The sequence below is a fragment of the Watersipora subatra genome, chromosome 4 (assembly GCF_963576615.1).
Source record: "Watersipora subatra chromosome 4, tzWatSuba1.1, whole genome shotgun sequence".
Lineage (NCBI taxonomy): Eukaryota > Metazoa > Bryozoa > Gymnolaemata > Cheilostomatida > Watersiporidae > Watersipora > Watersipora subatra.
This window is the reverse complement of record NC_088711.1, coordinates 43,967,381-43,987,459: the sequence shown is the minus strand read 5'-3', so window position 1 is coordinate 43,987,459 and position 20,079 is coordinate 43,967,381. Positions and strand designations below refer to the sequence as shown.

At 34.7% G+C, this 20,079-nt stretch overlaps 1 long non-coding RNA gene across 1 annotated transcript; it reads right to left on the bottom strand.

The window, feature by feature from the left end:
• Positions 1–15,223: 15,223 nt before the first annotated feature.
• On the bottom strand, positions 15,224–19,697 carry LOC137394629 (uncharacterized). Its single transcript, XR_010978338.1, has 3 exons — positions 19,570–19,697; positions 16,998–17,054; positions 15,224–15,315 (listed from the first exon to the last, which is right to left on the bottom strand). It is a non-coding gene; the product is annotated as an uncharacterized lncRNA (long non-coding RNA).
• Between the last annotated feature and the right edge of the window lie 382 nt (positions 19,698–20,079).

Genomic DNA, 20,079 nt, shown 5'->3' with positions numbered 1-20,079 from the left:
ACACATTCAGCCTGTACTGTGATGAGAACCGTGTCTGTCCATATAAAGCCACCGTTGGATAATGGAAAAATATTGCATCCCGCTGGATTTGAACTTGCAACATTTACCTTGCTAGACTGACACTACAAAAACTATGCTAATTAACCTTGTAATAATTTGCAATATTTGAATGCATAATTATTGCAACTGATAATCTTTTACAGCACTCTACACTGCCAAGGTATTTGTTGGTACAAGCCAAGTTGATTCAAAATCTTGAGCTGAGTAAAATTCCTAACTGTCTACACGGTCAATTTTTTCCATGCACAGATTGACTATGAATTGTATAAAAGTCCCTTTTCATTCAGTTGGCCTTTAACACTGTAAGGTTGGTGTGTATGAATATGCCTTTCACTGCAATGCATACATGTACAAAATAAGCATAGGGTTACTGCCAGGTTACTCTGCAAAGCAGAGTTGTCCTCTCGTGCACTCCAAACAAATCCTAAATATTTAGGATTTTACATTAATCATTAATTATATAGACATTATTGAAATTCTTTAAATAGTTTAGAAGTTTCTATTAAAACAGATTTTCAGCTTTTGTTTACACCATTTAGTCTCTGCTTATATGATAAAGCTACTCTTTGCCATTAGCATGTCTGTGCAAATGCGCTCGTTTATAACAGTTCATCTTCGTAGACTATTTGAGATGACCAAAATAAATTCTAGGTCAGCAAAAAAATTAACTCTGATGCTCATATCAACTGATTTGACAATTAAAAAACATTCAGTTTTGAAGGTAGTAAACATGAATTTGGAGATCAAACAGAAGGTGAGGTGAATAAAAGCCACAAGAGACAGGCTGCTATTTGTTGCGGCTAGCTAACAAAGTAAAATCAGTGTCTGTATGACTTATCATTTATCCATCGTCGGGAAGAGCTTGGGAGCAAGATAGATTTTGATGAGACTAGATATCATGACATTCAGCTTGGTATACAGGCGGTCTCCAACCTACGAACGAGTTACGTTCCGAACAATTGTTTGTACAGTGAATTTGTTCGTGAGTTGCTTCAGTGCTATATTTTGTATTATACCTTATGCTTATGGCCTACATGTATATAAGTATATTGAAGGTTTATATTAGTATGTTTAAGGCTTGTATAAGTAACCTGTAAATTGGTTTGTACTGAAAAAACTTTTTAATAAAATGGAGAGAATACTGTGGTGGACGCCGGGCCATGACACAGCATTTCTTATTGATCGTATGTGTTGTCCTTTTTTATTATATCGTTGTTTTAATCGTTACGCTAGAACTTATCTTTGTTGTCCTTTTTTATGTGTCGTCCTTTTATTATACCGTTGTTTCACTCGTTATGCTATTGTTATATCTGATATCATGTTATAACACTATCATTTATCGTCACTTTTATTGTTGTCATACCAACTCGCTAGCGGTCCTATTTATTCACCTTGTTAGCCGGTGTTCTCACCGTTTGCCGTTAGGACGGAACAGTTGATATTACTGAATATAACGGAGCGCTCTCATATATTTGAGCAGAGCAGATAGATGTACGCTCCTCGAATAGTGAAATTTCCTTCGCTAATAAAAAAGCTGAATGAAACTACACACACTCTCTTCTTTTTATTTATTAGTCTAGATCGTGCCAAGTAAAGGCCGGCAAACTCCTTTACAATACATACAGGAAAAATAAAAAAGTTCTTTGCGCACTGGAGATACGTTCACGCACTAATGCCCTGCAACGAACTGGGAAGAGGAAGGTGGATGCTGGGTGATGCCTCTATGTAGCGCCTCTTTCTGCCACTAATAAGTCGGTAATACCGTCGGTATTATCGATGAATATACGCGCAGACCTGTTCGTATGTACCGTTGTTCGTAACTCGAATGTTCGTAAGTAGGAAACAGTCTGTATTAACACTCCAAAGCTTTCACTGATAGATCCCCTTCAAATATTTCTGATTTCTTGCGAGGCGAATCATTTTACATGTTTTTGACAAAAATGACAATCTCTAATGACAAACTAGTTTAACAATGTATTGGTATCTATAATAGCGAACCCTATGCATCTCATCATTGCTCAAGTTTGGCAAGAATGTAAGCGATATTTTTAAGGACAACTATGAAAATTTTGTTAATACTTTTGGGAACTTTCACCAACTTGACACTTTACCCTATATGGCATTACTTATGTTGGTCAAACAAAAGCTTTACATAAATTATTTACATTGAGAGGAATTTGCGTTATAATAGGTATACATGTACATTATAGCAAAATTTGCTGTACAGCTATTCCAACCAGATAAAAATCTGACCTATGCCCATACTACAAAAAATTCATAATTTGAGTTAAAATACTTGGATTTAAGTTAGAATATGACCTAAAAGTCAATGAAAGGAACTTAAGTTTACTTTTCACATAGGAAACAAATACATTATGCTTATGAAACAATGCAAGTGTTTTGGCCTTAAAGTTTGGCTTATTAATGTATATACTTAAAAACATTACTTTTTATTTTGTGGGTTTTCACTGTCCACAAAAGACCCTGGTCCCCGTTAATCCCGAAAATTGAATGGTGACTGCAAAAAGCAGCTATGACAGGCCGAACAGGATTTGGAACAAAAGGTACATTTCTGACAAACAGAGATTGTAAATGGTACAAAAATGCAAGTTAAGCAATACGAGTGTCATTCAGAGTTAAAAAAAGCTATAGCTTGTTGCATACTATTAGATACATCGTCCAAATACATATTATTGAAATTTTCGGACTAGCACAAAATTTTTCATCTCAATATTTGTAAAATACATCTAAAAAAATATTGTTTTTCACCAAGGTTCATTCTATGTCACTCAATATTTTGGTGTTTTGACACCCTAATTTACCTTCACTAAGTTCCTTTGTCCGCTCTCCTCTGACCAGAAACCTCCCCAAATCTGTAAGCTTTTGTAACCTTGAATCGCCAATTCTTTAAATAACTTGTCTAGCACCAGAGTGGGTGCAGAACATGTTATAGCAACACCCTGCAATTAGTAATAACAAAATAGAAATATCACATTTTTTGAATGAATGATTTTCCGATTTAAATTAAACTCTTTTCATAGCTAATCAATTGAAAGCTCATTGCTTGCTGCAAAAAAAGGAAAAAACTGAACAAGCAGAAGTGCATCTGATATTTTAGCTTATGACTCTCAATCCCAGCTTTGATATTTGTCACCATTGTGATTTGTAGGCAATAGAAGAACGCGAGTTAAGCAATGTAAAAACTTATTCATATTCTATTAAAAAAAAGGACTTCAAATATTGAAGTGGTATTTCAAAAGCAATTACTCATTCGTAAAATTGATAGTCAGTAGTCTGACCCTGATCTGGACTTGGCTTTTAGATATTATTGCAAAGTAAAGTTTAGAGCTGGTCACCATAGGTTTTAACTGTGAGTTTCAGTTCCTATTCCAGACACTATGCTTACATATAATCTGTACAAGTGCTATCGTCAGTGGACAGGCAACCAGAATGCAAGAACATGACAACTATAAACATGCAAGGGTGAATAGGAGCTGTATACACAATTAAAATAAAGCAGTTATTTCACAAGGCATAGTCCAATTTGTAAAACGGAATAACTAGTAAATGACATTCAACTAAATTGTTGTTGATGACAGCTCTGCACAAGCTTTAGCTAAACATTCACAGATAATAATTACATAAGAAAATACACAAACTAAAAAGCAATAATACTTAGTCAATACTAAGAATGATTATGAAGTTTAAGAATATTAATCAAAATTACGTACAGTGGCACTCGCATACCGTTGTTGCTTGAAAGGTATGTTTCCAAAAGAAAATCTTGTCATTTTTCTAAAAGATTGCTAATGCTTAAAGGTTGACTTGCAACAAAATTCACGCTACAGTTATTTGGTATCGAAAGATTCACCATGTCTTACTCTGTTGTGTTGCATGTGCAATATATGTAGAAATGTGATAACATGATCTTAAAAGCTCAAAAGCGAAAAGTTAATCGCCGCCATCACGAAATTGCCGAAGATTAGAATCCCGTTCCAAACATGGGTCAAATGGAACGTAGCTCAACAAGATGGCTTCTGTTTACACTTTCATGCAACCTCATTCATTCAAATATTTTCACAATTACACTTCACGCATTCAATGAAACGATGTCTATTGTCCTCAAGCATCTGTTTCCTCATCACTGTATTGATGTCACTTTGAGCGCTGATATCTCAAAACCTACCGTAAAAAATGGTTTAATTTTTAACCTTAGCTCGAAGGAATGCATATCATCATCTGATAAGCATGACAAGCCTGTTGGTCACCTGTGATAGTCAAAAAATTCTGCGGAAATTATGCGCGCTGTTTGGCAGGAAGCATGGGTCACATGATCAGATTGCGACTAGACGATTAGATCAACCCAAAACAAAATTGTAAACTAGCGAGCATCTATATTTGGTAAGAGCTCTTTGGCGAAACCCAAAGTTTATGTCATAAATTAGTGCTACAAGAAGTTTTATATTGAGCCTTTTACGGAACTTACAATTCATGTGAGAGGATCACGTGTCAAAACAATAACCAAATCATTTTACTATGTCAGAGAAATGAATTGATTCCAATCTACGGCGGTTTCGGGATCGCGGAGATTAACTGTTTCTTTTTTAGCTTTTAAGAGCTTGTAATCACAGTTCTCCATATTTTGCACCCACAACACAGCAGAGTAAGCCATGGTGAATCTTTTAATACCAAATAACCGTAATGAAATTTTGTTGCAAGTCAACCTTCAACAAGCAAAATGATAACAAGCTCCAGTACCATGCATTGACAACTTGGGCAGCTAAGTCGTACATGCAAATCAGATGAGTATTTTACGGTATTTTGGAAAGGCCAATAATTAACCAATATTTGAGTTTTCATCAAATTAAAGTACATTTAATGGGCCATTTTAGCAGCGCAAAGAAAGCACATTTCTGATGACCATTTGCACCAATTTAGGGCAGGTAGTAGGAGTGAAACAAATTGCTTCGACTTATTTTAGTCAAAAATGGATACAAGTATTAGCCAAATGAAAGTTTGTTACGGAAAGTTCTATCATAAGAACATAATTTGAAATAAATTCTATAATAAACCTTTTGCAGTTGCTTCATTTTGTCCTGCAAACACATTAAAATCTGTAATAGAAAACAAGACACCTATACAAAATCAAAACTGGTAGTTAATTTCTGTTAGTGATGACATATTTTTTATTGTAGTTCTACAATAGCACTATAAGTTCCAAACAGTGCATTAACTATTAATATGTGTCATGATCACAGAATTCATGGTAAGTCGGGATTACAAGATTTAGCAAACAAAATTTTGATACTAGCCTAATTACAGCAGATTATATGGTCAAAAAACTGAAGCACGTTTACCATTAGTGCAAAAACATAGTTCCAAGAAAACTGGTATTAAAGTTTGAGAAACGAAAACCAATGTAAAGTTTTGTTTACATTTCAAAACGACATAACAACCAATATCAAGATATTGTGATATTTATCTAGATTTCTGTACTTGGATCCAAAAAACTATGCTGAATTTAAAAATCTAAACAGATTTTAGCTGGTTGTCAAAGAAATAGCTGTATATTTATAAGAAAGTGTATTACTTATTTTTGCAGATATTAAAAACAGCTTGATTGTATCGCGATATTGGGCACACCCAAATCATCAACCAAATCTTTAGAAAATTAACAACAGTAACATATTGCACACCATCGGTCACTATATACTTCGACCTTGCAAACTCGAATAATTATTCTCATAACTAAATCTGATTATAATTTCATAAAAATTGAATAATTATTCTTATTATTAAATATTGTAGTAATCTTGTAAGAATCGTTAGGAAAATATCACCACAACTCCCTTTACTTTCACTGCTTTTGACATCAGTTAGAATACCAAAGTACTCATTATAAGCATCCAAAATGTCAAAGTTACCTTTAAAATCGGCAAAAAAAAAACAATTATTTTTTGCGGACACCATTTTTCAGTACTTCTTGTTTAGCATAGCAACGGTTTTAAGTTTTTTTTCGATGGTAAAATACTTTTATTGGCTAAACTGACTTCAGATTCAGAAAGATCACTCTTTGATTGGTCCAAACCTACAGGTTACAAAATTTGTTACCAATATTATAAGTTTAGTTGGTGCAACTTCAAAGTCGAATAACTCAACTTCGTGATTTGCGACTTAACCATGGTTTCTGTGACCGCGACCCATATGATCTACCTGCTGATAACCTCAACTCTTTTACTACCAAATGGATCTCTCTACCGCGACATAAGTGTTTCGTGAAACTTAATTTCTAAAAGAGTGTATAAATGGTTATAACTTTACACCCCAATTGTTTATTAACAATATTTTTTATAGCAAGTTTGTCAGCATAAGTTTTTATGTTAGTTCATGCCCCCAAAAATATTACAAACGAGTTGTCGAGTGAGAGGGACCACTTTTCGTCCATTTTGAAATTACTGTGAGGTAAGCACAAAACTCTAGTCGGATGATTTATGAATATTATTAGTTTACATGTTAATTAATCTGATGAACATAATTACTCTCATTAGTACTATTGCTCAATAAAGTTGCTCAGTCTATAGATCTAAAGTTAGTAACCATTTATGGCTGTATTGCTTCTGAAATTACTGGTCATCAGTAAGAAGATTTCACAAAACAAGTTTTTGCAAAGCAAAACTATGCTCAGGTTGTAAACGCATTCTTATTTGCTCAACATATGCAAATAATAGCTTTTTTCAATCAGGTATAGATGTAATAAGATAATTTACTAATTAATCAGTAATCGGAAACAATTTGTACAAAAGCTTGCTAAAGCCGCATCATGCAGCACTTGGCCATACAGAAACACATTGCCAAACGAGCTGTACTATTGGTAGTTTAAGAGTTCACACTGAAACAGCTTCAACATAAAAATAAGACATAAGAAATCAGTGCAAAAACTGCTTCGTATTACATTTACTTCAAGCCTTGTTGTAATTGAGCATCATACTGCGTGCACAATTAGGAAAAATGGCTGCAAGATCAAAATTTACCAAGTCATTAATTTGTTAATGAAGCCGTGATAAAAAACAATTTAGACAATTTATGCAGAACTTAAATGCAACTGCATTTCATCAGCATTTTTATAAGCAGGCTTAGTGTAAAAAAACAGAGTAAGAGCCATACTACAAGTTCATGAAGTTTTGAACAAATTGTTACTTTACCCTTCAATATGTTGTAAAATGCTAAGACAAGGTTAAAAAATTATGGACGCTAGTGGAAGAGAGAATGTTTCAAATGCCTCTAGATTTCATAAAAAACAGCTAAAAATGATGGCCAGGGTTCTTGAGGACACTTTTATTTGTATGAAAGATTGGTAGATAGAACATTATTACACAAACAGACAATTCCAGAATTAAAGCGCAAACATTGTGGCCATAAAGGGTAAATAAAAATTGTTTCAAAGTAAAAGCTAAAAGGCTATTGTGCCTGGTAGTAGTAGCATCATTACCATATCATTTTTCTATTGAATAACGTAATACACTTTTTATTAGAATAGAATAGACTTTGGTACATTAATTTGTCCTACATGTGATGGCTCTTATTAAAGACCTAATTTTCACCAATGAAGTGTGCCCTCAGATTAAGATGACCCTATTTATGAACCACACCGCCTATCAGAGTTTTTTAACATACACATTAATCAGCAGAAGGTTTTACGCCTAATGTTACCGACAAAAAATCTAAAAAGTGTGTTGCAGTATGAGCTTGGTCAGGTTCTCATCCTCTTTTGCTGATACAATAGGTAGCAATCAGTAGTCCATTTTCCAAAGGTTTATTTATTGCCCATTTCTAAAACCTTGGTAGCTGTAAAGGTCTAACACAGCTGTTTATTGCAATAATAAACTGTAAAAACAAAAATAATGATTCTCAAAAAACTTTGGTCGCTGTTGGCTGTTAACATGTTTTCTATTAGTTAGATGCAGGATGGCGATTGGTTTTTTCCTATTAGGTACACATATGACCGGCTAACTAATTGCCTACTCACTAATAAGAAATGTTTTGTACAAATATTTTTTAGCGCGTTGCTCTTGGTTATAAGCGTACATTGTGCTGAGCTGCACTGCGCAGCCTGTTGTACGCACTCAGTTAATGGACTAGACCAAAATCTGATTGTGTTTTAGACTTTTTCCATTCGGAAAACCCAGGCTACACTCATTAAGAAATACATTCAATCTTTAAAAAATGGTTAATATTTTAATACTTTGATATTGTATTTGTACAATTTAAATATCAATTGTACATGCCACTCCATACATGGTTATTTTGCTTCATAACTATTGTCTTACTGTTTTTGCGGATTGTCAGTGCTATAGTATTTTAGTGTAGCCAACTACCCAATGTAATGACTGCAGTCTCCAGAGCTCACTTTAGTCATCAAAGCCCAATTTAATTATCAGAAGATTAGGACTACAAAAAGTAGAGGACTCATCAACTTACCCTGCAGTTTTTCAAAACACTTGTAGGCCAATATGATTAGTTCTGTGAGAACATGATTAAAGAACAATAGTTCTGCGTGGTGAGCTCATCTTCGTTCTACAAAAGAACAAAGATTTTAACATTGTATAAAAAAATAAGTTGATGAGGACTTTATGCACAGAGTCTCTGACCACCTTCAATTTGGTATTGGAAAAAATGTTGAAAGTGAGCTACCGTTAAACCTATATTTGAATGCACCTTGATTTGATTGGCACCGCTACTTGGGACCACATCAGGAGATTGCTTTGAAAATCGAGCGCCATCTTTTTAATGAACGCCAACTCTATTTGAGGAGGTAAGTTACCTTATCAGTATATGTATAGGTTTAGGTATATTCGCCTTTTGTGAAAATATAGCAAGGAGCTTTTAAGGTCCAAACACACTAGGCGATTTTATTGCAAGCGTCATGAGGGCGAAGATATCGCTAGTGCGTGCATAAACACACTCGAGCGATTCACTAGCAAATGATATAATGGGCACGCTCACAAACTGCCAATAAAAATCTGTATCATTAGTTTTTTCGGAGTTGTTGATAAATTTAGGCCAGTCAACATGTCGTCGTCTAGGCTACAACATAAACAACCTCCACATTTGTTATTAAACCTATCTCCCTTTCAAAGAGTGTACACTGCCTACACTACAAGAAGACAAAAGAAAAACGATTCTTGTATTTTTAGCTGTATTGTTTTTACAATTTTTTATACATATTTTATTTTGTAGTGGTTTTTCATATTTAATATATTAAATATTTACCATTCTCAAGATGGTCAACCGGCGCAACGATTGACTCCGGATGTTGGTTTTCAACTCGGTTTTTTTTTAATTTTGTTATGATGGACGGAACTGGGAGTGCTATTATTAAATTCATGAACAATTGAGTGTTTGTTCTGAAGATGTTTCGTAACAAAATAGAAAATTGGAGCTGATGTACGTTGTTGAACATCGATAAGAAATAATTACCCGCCGTAAAATTACATTCTGGTAAGAACTAACCAATCGAAATGCATCTCGTTAGCAATAAAGTTGTGTAGAGAAATTCTAGCTTTATCGCTCTGCATGAACACGCTGAGTGAATTTTAACGCAGATTAGCTCTAAGCAGATTAGCTCTAACGCAATATCGCTCTAATTATCGCCTAATTTGTTTTCACCTTAAGAAAATGCTTAAGCGATAACACTTGTTCTATTGAGTCAAATATGCTACAAAGCAAAAAATTACTCTGAATTTGTTGTCGCGGTTTTATAAAAACACCATTATCAGTTTTTCAAATGTCTTAACCGCCAGTACATCAGCAGTCATAATTAAACATTGTCCCAAAAACAAGCAGCCTCAAACTGCCTAAAATATCGTACTAATCAAACATTCCATGTTAAGTGGAAAGAAAATGGGATAAACTACAGCATTGAAATTAAAGCACTCTCACACTCACTTCATGAACAGTTCTGTCAAAATCTTTACTGATAACTCAGCTTGCACTTTTATTCCATAAGTGCCAGAGTCACATCTAGGAGCCATAGGTCGGCTTTGCGCTAGAGGACAAGCAAGGCTAAAAGTGATAAAAATTAGATAATACACAATAAACTTTCAAGTTCAATTAGTGATGAGGGAGCAAAAGTATCCTACATGGAAGCTATTGCACACTTTAAACATGATATTTGTACCTCACAAACTCACATGGTCTTTTAGAGTAAAGTAGATGCTCCTATAACGTATACCTCTTATAGCATAAATTCTAGAAAAAGTCGGGCAATTTTGTGAAGTTTTTGCTTCGTACCGCGTAAAAAACTCCATATAACTTAAAGTGTATCATCGGGCGAGTTCTAAAGTTTGATTTGAGTGTTAGTCTGTCTCGCCACACCTGCGAGAAAAGAAAGCGACATACAGCGGTGTCAGAAATTATTTGTCCACCTCAAACCTCACCGCCCATTTTAGGTAAATTTGTTGTAGTAGTCATGTAGAGGGATTAAACCCTGACAAACCATGCATCATTTAAAAGTAAATTAACATTAGATCTTGTTGACACCATCAGTAATAAAATTACGGTTAATCAGGGATCAATAGTCATTTATAGGCCAATCAATGTGAATCAGTGCTTATTAACTCATTTTCAAACGCAATATGACATTATTAGTTTTCAAGTGGAATATTATCACAACAATAGAGATCCTGTTGGACAGCATGTGCAGCAAAGGTTTACAGTTTTGCTTGTTAAAAGAGGAACAGCTAGAGATCCCAGAATTCATACCAGCATCAACATCAACCATGGATAAGAAATGTGTCAACGACCTCATCATTTGCCTGCATACGATGGGCAATCTGAGCAACAGAAAAATAGCGAAGAAGCTTAGAGTATTTTAATCTAAAGAAAATTAAGTGGTAAAGAAATGAATGCAGCATCAAACCACCAAAGATCTACCACGATCAAGGCGTTTGAAAAAACCAGCTGTCCAAGATGATTGCTGGTTTCAGATTATGAACACTCAAGCGCTCGTGAGGCTTGTTCACAGCATGCCTAAGGCTGCGGAATGGTTATAGTCTGCAAAGGCTACCGGATAAAATATTAAAATGCAAAACGACCCCAATGGCTTTTTTCTGGGCCCATAACAGTACAAGACTGTTATTTTCAATTTAGAAAATAATTAAAGAAGAGATAATAACGAAATTTGCGATGACATATTTACTGGTATGCAGTGTGAATTAGTAGGCAGCGGTTGATACAATAGAAGATATTTGGCAATTTTAAAATCTAGTTATTTCTATTTTTCAGCTCATTAGGATTGTTTTGATACAGGGTTTTATGTATGCGGTGCAAAATATTTCCAAATTATGATGAATTTATTGCAGTGCTACACTTACTTAAACAGGCAGACAAAGATTTTTTCCCAACACTGTACATAAAGCATTATACATATAATACATACAATTTCCATGACATTCTGACTCTTGTGATAATTTGTCTGAAGTGACAACGGAACAGAGAATAGGTACATATAGCAGAGCAATTGTTGATAAATACTTTAAGGCTATTGGTCGGTGCATCTGAATGTCACGAGTTGGAGTTGCAATCTTGAGCTCTTAAGAACGAATAGATGACAAAAAGGTACTATCGCTTTTTTATAGTGAAACTATTTTTTCTTAGTCAATTGTTGTAAGTCGCTGTCGCGTCAAACTATGCGCTCTTCATCAAATTATTGTCAAATTACCACAATCATGGTCTATTAAACCAATGAGGTTGATCATGAAAAGTTGTCGATGAAAACCAATAATACAGTTAAGGCACCGCCAATACATTCAAAAGAATTTAAGTCGGATTCTCACATGAGCGAGTTTGGAAAGGTCCTGAAATGGTTTACACAATTTACATGTATGTTAACATTCTTATAATGAAAAATCCTTATCATGTAAACGTTCCTAGAACTGATCATCTCATTTTAGCAGCGCCTACTGTAGTCATGTCTGATATGAGAGCAAAATGCATTCTGGGACAAAAGCTCGCAAGTTAATTTTCTTAAAGTCCTATCTCAAAAATGTTTTTTACATAAATTAACTAAAGATAAATTATTGTGTTGCCATCCTCTAAAAAACAACCAATAAGAGATATTACAATGAAAAAATACATGATTTTATCTATTCATGCTCTATACCCATGCCCCCAAGGCTACAAATACATATGTAAAGGTTATGGTCTGCATTAAAATGTAGCAGTATTATGTACAACATAATTTTGAGTAGTGGCAGTATGCAGCAGTCCATACAGTAGCATACCATATGAAGTTCTTACCTTTCAGAGAATCATAGCACTAATGATTGTGAGAGAGAGAGACCTGATGCAACACGCTTGGTACGCTACACTTTTGTGGCATCGCATAAACAAACTTAAAGTATAAATTTAATATAACTGAATTCAGCTTAATAAAACATTCTTGAAAAAAACGTTCTGATCTTATATTAGAGCTAATTCTATTTTTTCTTCATTTTAATTTTTAAATCATCTCTTCCTGGCTGGAAACTTCTCGATTTGCTTATACTCTCATTTTCAGCCAACCTTTTTAAAACAAATCTGAAGCAGACCTGACGGGAAAACCAAGTGATGTAGTTTCCGTAACTGGCCTTTCGTATCTTTGGGCATTTAGTGATACATCAAAAACCACCTTGCAAGCTCGCATCTCTAATTTTCTAGAATTTCAAGGCGAAAGTGGGTAGTGAGATAGTGAATGGTACAGAATTTGTGTAAACATAAATTGCTTGAATTCTTAAATCTATTTATTGGTTATTGTTATATATATATATATATATATATCAATATATTTATTTTGAAGGTTTGGGGTAGACTGACGCAATCTTCTGAAGAATCAATTGATTTCCTATAGCCGGTTTGTGTTCGCTTCAAATTCTGTATCATTTACAATTTTGCTACCCATGAAAGTTTATTATAAGTTATGACTAATGTGTTGAGAGTATATGGGAGGTCATTAAGTACAAAGCCCATCAAGTCAAGTAGTCAATGATGACTTACCAGCTGTTCAAAATTAGGTTGGGTACGTGTCTAATGACAGGGAAGAAGCGTTCAACTGACATTTATGATCTACTCATCGCCAAAATCTTCTGGAAGACAATGCAAGGAAGAGGACCTTGATGACCGCCCAGGCCTATATAGATGAAAGAACCGTGAGTCACCACCAGTTTGTGTGTCAATGAATTTGATATAGAAATACATAAAGTGCTGGTCAAATGAAAAGCAATACACGAGATGTTATGGATGAATAGCTATGCAAATGGCTTTGTACTAACCCTTGGTATGAAATATTACCCAAGCCTGTGTCATTAGACAGCAACCACATTTGCTAGTTAAAGCTCTAATTTTCAAATAAATTAGACAATGCTATGTAAATACATGTAAGATAATATCATAGTTGTTAAATATAAATACAAACTTGTAAAAACCCATGATACGAAACCGAGTTTTAACCCGTTGATCCTTGCTCGATCTAATCAATGCGTGTCAGTAAACCTAGGCAATATGTCCAGCAATCCGAAGTTATTAATTTTTTACCAAATATAGCTAAACGTGCTAACAATGCAATGATATTTGGTGAAACAGCAGTACAAAAAGTCGGACAACCTACAGCAGATGTCATCAAACAGAAAAAAACAGTATGTCACCATTATTCGGGCTAAAACTATAAAAGTTCGCACGATTTTAAACACTGATTAAACATTTACAGATAATATTCATCCATAGCACACTCATCATCCTTTCATGACTCAAAATATACTGGAAATTTACATTTATTATCATAAAATTCCACATTTGTATCACAGTCATTTATGACCTACCAACGAATGAGTCATATTGATTGTTTCGCGATATCATTCTAATAAAATGTGTTATTATAATGAAAGAAGTAGATAAAGATAAGTGAAAAATGTTACAAATGGAAGTGAAATTTAGAATCTAACATCCTGCGAAAGAATTAATTTTATTAGTTTTTGCTGTTGCTTAAAAACATATTTTGTAAACAGAACCATATGGAAGCCTGTATTCCGCCATTAAGGTTTCTGCCACAGCCTACCCAATTCTGTAATACCAGCTGTGAGGGTTCAGAGGGCTAAAATTGATGAGATACTGCATTATTTACTGTTTTGCTTAGTATTGTTCCTTATACCTAAATAGTAAAAACAAATGAAAAATAATTTTCTTTTGTTTTGCAGGTACAACTACAAAAAAATTGACAACAAGCGTGATAATCTCAAATCAGAAGATTGGAGACTAAAATTATAAAAACACTACACCATTCTATGTCATTTTAATTGAACAAGTTGAACTGACTGAAACATGCTACATCTCCGGTGTTTTTTTTTGTAAAACCTAACTTAATACATGACACCAGCATAGTCAGCGTAATATTTAAATGCAACTATAATTATTTCCCGAGTTGCATTAGTCCATAGCAAGCATAGTTGCTGAATATTGCACATCTTTCAAGTGGAGTAAACCCAGCACTTATACATTCTGCTCAAAGAGTTCTTGTGCCAAATCTCAAACTCAGCAGTCAAAATTCTAGCCAACAAGATAAAAATACTCAAACTTTTAAATATCAAGATTTGAGAGAAGACAATTCCCGAATTTCCAGCGAGTATAATACTACTTTTTACTAACAAAAGTCAACCAAAATACCATAAGAACAGTAATACACAGTGTGGGTAAGGTTAGTCGGCTAGGCTATTAAAAACTAGATGAAATCATAATTGTTATATACAGGGTTTAGCTTTATAAGAGGGTCAGTATGGTGTAATCTCAAGAGTTCAAAACTTTCAAGTTGGAAACATTGGAAAACATTGAAATCAATGTTCAGAGGCTAAGCATGACACTAAACCACAAAAATGTTAATTTTAATGTCATGACCAGAGCTATATTGATTGCTAATTATGATTTTTGTTATGTGGGTCTATAGAAAAAGCTATCTTAAATAGTACTCCACCCTTTCCTATTATAATTAGTTAAAACAATATGATTTTTAAATTTCTTGTTGGCATGAGTAACAGTAACAAAATAACAAGAAAAGAGGGCGTTCAACTAAAGACTAAGACACAGTTGTTATCAAAATTATAGACCATATAATTAAACCCTGAAAATAAAATTGAAAAAGGAGTCACACTGTTTTATCTTGTCAGTACATACCTGCAACCAAAAGCAAGTCAGGCATCATAGCATCATTACGAAACACGATTGCAGAATCTACAGAAAAAAAAAGACAATTGATGGTGAGCATGCATTCATGTTGACCAAGATAAGTTAGTCAGTACATCACAAGTTAGACAAAGACACACGGGTAACGCATGTAAACAAGTGCCAGCGAGGTGTTGACAGTGGCTGATGGGATTAGCCATTTCTCTGAACTAAACAATCACCAGCCACGCTATTACATAATGCCATACACTCAGCTATAAACAAATGGATGGTTAAATAATGCTAGCTACTAGATTATGACCTTCAGTTCTTGAACTGGGTAATGTCTGGCTCTGAAAGCTAAAGCTTGCAAGATACAAAAGGTGCTAACTAGCATATTAATGTGTATGCAGAGAGCTTAATTATTTTGCATGTATCTGTATCATGGTTCAAAAGCTAAGCTTGCTGAAAAATTATTTAGTAATTCATATCTACCAAAGCATTATGAATTATAGCAACTCTCGACTACTGCCAATCGCTTGACATTTCTACAGTTTCTTCGGCTTTTATGACTACAGAGGTTTTCTTGGTTTGCGATTAGGTTATCTGGAGTGTTCTTGTCCCTGCATACACATATATCTTTTTTGATCACTCAAACCTTATCTCTATCTCTTCTTCGAGTACATAGAACAGTTTAAGTATTGTTCAATATATATACTTAAATTGTAATTTTACAGGTGAAAATAACTTTTTATCATTTTGCAGGTAGAACTACAAAAACATTGGCGACAAGCGTCAGAATCTCAAATAAGAAGAATGGAGACTAAAATTATAAAAACACTACACGACTCCATGTCATATTTAATTGTACTAGTAGAACTGACTGAAACATGCTATATCTATGGTGTTTTATGTGTACAACCTAAATTATTACAAGACACCAGCTTAGTCATCGTGATATTGAAATGCAATTATAATTATTTCCATAGTTGCATTAGTTCGTAGCAAGCCTGGTTGTTGAATATCACAGATCTTTCAGTCCCAGTGAACCCAGCATTAATCCATTCTGTTCAAATAATCCAAGCACCAAATCTCACACGCAGCAGTCTAAATTCTAGCCAACAAGATAAAAATACTCAAACTTTCTAATTACAAGATTTGAGAGAAGATAACCCCATGAATTTTCAGTGAGTTTCACTGCTAGTGCCAAACCCTAATTTGTACTAACAAAAATCAGCCACAATACAATCAGGACAGTACTACACAGTGTGGGTAAGATTATTCGGCTAGGCTATTAAGAACTAGATGAAATCATATTTGTTATAGACAGGGTTAAGCTTTATAAGAGGGTCAGTATGGTGTAATCTCAAGAGTTCAAAACTTTCAAGTTAGAAACATTGGAAAACATTGAAATCAATGTTCAGAGGCTAAGCATGACACTAAACCACAAAAGTGTTAATTTTAATGTCATGACCAGAGCTATATTGATTGCTAATTATGATTTTTGTAATGTGGGTCTACAGAAAAACGCTATCTTAAATAGTACTCCACCCTTTCCTATTATAATTAGTTAAAACAATATGATTTTTAAATTTCTTGTTGGCATGAGTAACAATAACAAAATAACAAGAAAAGAGGGCGTTCAGCTAAAGACTAAGTCACAGTTGTTATCAAAATTATAGACCATATAATTAAACCCTGAAAATAAAATTGAAAAAAGAGTCTCACTGTTTTATCTTGTCAGTACATACCTGCAACCAAAAGCAAGTCAGGCATCATAGCATCATTACGAAACACGATTGCAGAATCTACAGAAAAAAAGACAATTGATGGTGAGCATGCATTCATGTTGACCAAGACCAGTTAGACAGTACATCACAAGTTATGGTGTGTTTACACTGGCCAGGACCGACTCCGATTAGGTGCCAATACCCTGACTCAGACCGGTACCTCAGACATTTCATGTATGGGTGCCGACACCGACTCCCCTTTACATTGCAACGATCGAACCATTTTTTTCGGTACCAACAGCCAATCACAGCGCTTCGCCATTCTGACCTTCACCCAACCACGCAAAGACGAGTACACATAAAAATCAATGCGTTTGATGTGGAAAATTATATACTAGTACTACACTATTACTACTGCTCCTACTATTACCGCTAGAAGCAACTACTGAATGCCGAATGGAATCTTCCGATGACGATTAGATTTTGTTCATGGCAGGATCAGCTGCGGGAGCTCTGACATTCTGTAATATATGTAATTATATGTTTGTATATATTTTATGTCTATAAATATTTTATTATGTGTTTTCCTTTTTATTATAGCCTTGTTACTCGTTAGGCTATCAATTGTCGTCGTTTATGTTGTCATATCAACGCACTAGCGGGCCTAATTATTGGCCATTTAAACATTGTTACCTGGTGTTCCTACTCGGTTCCGTTAGCCGGAACGGGCAATTTTATTGTATATAAGGGCGCAACGCTCACTTAGTAGACAGAGCGAATGGCCGTACGCTCCTCGGCTAGTAAATTTCCTTCGCTAATAAAACCTTGAATAAAATCACACTCAATTTATTTCTGTATGAAATAATTTAGATCGTGCCAAGTAAGGGCCGGCAAATTCCTTTAAAGTAGTACATGCAGTAGAACTAGTAGTAGTACTAGTAGTAGTCATACAATTGGCTATTTACTTTTAATTAATTTAAATAAAAGCTCACTATCAGAAAGAGCACTAGGGAAAGTTTAATGACAGTCTCCTAGCCTCTCATTAAACCTAGCCCTTTCGTTTCATAAACTTAGAACTGCCATTAAAGCTTAGGCTCATTTAATCAGAGGCTCCTAGCTTGTGATTGGCTGATGAGCTGCTGGGATTCACCGACTTTCAAATCAGCACCAACACCGATCTCTCTGCTCACACCTACCGATGCCGACACTGACTCATCAAATTGGTATGTGCTCGACAAAATAGGTGACAACATCGGCCAGTGTACACGCACCATTAGACAAAGAAGCATGAGTAATGCATGTAACAAGTGCCAGAGGTGTTGACAGTGGCCGATGGGATTAGCCTGAACTAAACAATCACCAGCCACGCTATTACATAATGCCATACACTCAGCTATAAACAAATGGATGGTTAAATAATGCTTGCTACTAGATTATGACCTTCAGTTCTTGAACTGGGTAATGTCTGGCTCTGAAAGCTAAAGCTCACAAGAGACAAAAAGTGTCCTGCGGCACACTGGAAACTATAAAGCAAATTTTAGTCATTGATTTTGCTAATGCTACACACAAATTTGTTGCTAACTAGCATATTAATGTGTATACAGAGAGCTTAATTATTTTGCATGTATATGTATCATGGTTGATTAGCCAATCAAAAAAATGTTCAAAAGCTAAGCTTATGGCAAAATAGTCATTTTCTCTTAAGTAATATCTGCAACTGGGAATATTAATAATATCATTCAATAATATAAACATCCATGGTAAAAGATTTTTCTCATGTCATGCGTATATAATATCCTTCACAAAGCCTTGTTAGCAAAGCTGATGCTACATGTAGTTCTAGCATTATACAATGTTGCTCATTTTACATCCATTTTTCGTCCTAAATTTCTATACTGAAAAACTACTGCTAACTTTTGCCTTGCAATGGAAGCTTTGATAAGCATATGGTACGGAAATAATTTTTGTATGAATATTACAATATAAATTATATACCATTTCACTATTCAGTTCTTAAACATCCTTCTGTAAACCATATTATTGAAACAGTTGCTGTACATTTTTGAATCCCTTGAAATCTTTAAAAAGTTGAAAAACTTATCATTCGCGACCTTGAAGCTTTAATGTAAAGCATGCATCTAGCAACCAGTTAGCAAGACAACATTTTTCTGTAATCCATATCTACGGAAACATTACCAAGGATAGCGACTCTCAATTCTTGCAAATCACTTGACATTTCTACAGTTATCTTCAGCTTTTAAAACTACATATGTTGTCTTGGCCTGCGCGGTCAGGTGGGTTTTTGTACCTGCATATTTTTTGCTCCCTATAACTTTATATCTAAGCATTCATAACAGCCTTTCTCTTCTTTGATTTTCTCCTTTTCAGTTGTTATACGACTAACACATATATAAAGTCAGAATGACTGCGTTAAAACATGAATATGAAATAAATGTTAGGCTACAATCATTCAGGCTTCTAATAAAAGTCCTAATTTTTTGTTACTTTGGATGAGTGACAACCATAAATTCTTTAGTTCAATGTAATCTCCAAAGTACATGGTAAGCCAGAGCTAAAGCATAAGCACACATACCTGCTACCTCCACTATCTGTCCTATTTCTTAAATAGAGTTTTAGCCTATCCTTGTTCGTCTAAATCAGAAACTAAAGCTAAAAGCCTGACTGTAACGAGATGGAATGAGTTAGATTTACAGCCTTACTTAGGCCTTGTTCGAACCAATATGGCATCTAAGACACATGTGACAGAGTACCTGTTATGCAAGCGATCGCTCATGGACTACAAGATCAGAGTGCGCGACTATTATGTCCTACAGAAAGAAATGTCGTCATTTGCGCAATTAAATTAATTTGATGCCCATACGCAGCTACACAATTTGTTTGCTTTCCAGCTGTTGGATACATAATGAGTCGAGATTACGCAGCTGTCCCCAGGTCTGAACCCGGCCTCACCTTAGCATGCGCAGACAAAGGAGTGCCACACTGATAATTTCAAGATAAGATAAACTTCACTACAGGATTTGTAAATTTTTGATGGTTTTAATTTATACGCTACCACGTGCACAATAATATATATATATATATA